Raw genomic sequence first — 731 nt, 5'->3', positions numbered from 1 at the left:
ATTTTCGATATTTTTATTAATTAGTTGGAATAATTAATCGATAAAAAGTTAAAACCCGTGTTAATTTACCATGTGATATTGGACGATTGAAATACGATATCGAAAATCGGATTTCTTACGATTGTTAAAAAAATTCTCCTCTACAATTTTTATAATAGGTAGTTTTGTTGTAAACCGCTTCAATAAGCCGTATTCCTTGAAGAATAAAAGTATAGTTTTTATTAGTATACAATTTGGATACGAATATAAAATATAAAACCGAACCAAATTAAATAATATTTGTCACAAAATAATATTATATAATAATCGTTTTCTTATCTGGGTATTTATAAACTATATGTACCGGCGCGCCACGGCTGCGATAGAAAACCTGTTTTGACCTATGGTGCGGTACTGTCGTTATCGCGCGCGGGGTGATGGTAAATGAACATCTAGTAACTAACGCTGCCGCTGTTTATGGGCGCAGCACATGACGAGCGTAATTAATTGACGAGCGTATTTTTTTAACCGAAAAACATGGTTTCGTAATTCAAGTAATACGGCGTTGTGATGCGTTTTACAGTATAAATACCTATTACGAAAATTGTAGAGGAGAATTTTTTCTAGAATCGTAAGAAGCCCGATTTTTGATACCTTGTTCCAATCTTCCAATATCGCATGGTAAATTAACACGTTTTTTTAAACTTATTTATCGATTAATTATTCAACTAATTAATAAAAATATCGAAAAT

At 31.3% G+C, this 731-nt stretch overlaps 1 protein-coding gene across 1 annotated transcript in view; it reads right to left on the bottom strand.

Annotated features, from left to right (window-relative positions):
* The window catches only part of LOC100569698 (protein split ends-like), a 10,953-nt gene that overhangs the window by 245 nt on the left and 9,977 nt on the right, over positions 1 to 731 (bottom strand). The window lies entirely within an intron of this gene.

This window comes from Acyrthosiphon pisum, chromosome A2, assembly GCF_005508785.2.
Source record: "Acyrthosiphon pisum isolate AL4f chromosome A2, pea_aphid_22Mar2018_4r6ur, whole genome shotgun sequence".
Taxonomy (NCBI): domain Eukaryota; kingdom Metazoa; phylum Arthropoda; class Insecta; order Hemiptera; family Aphididae; genus Acyrthosiphon; species Acyrthosiphon pisum.
This window is presented reverse-complemented; position numbering and strand designations above follow the sequence as displayed.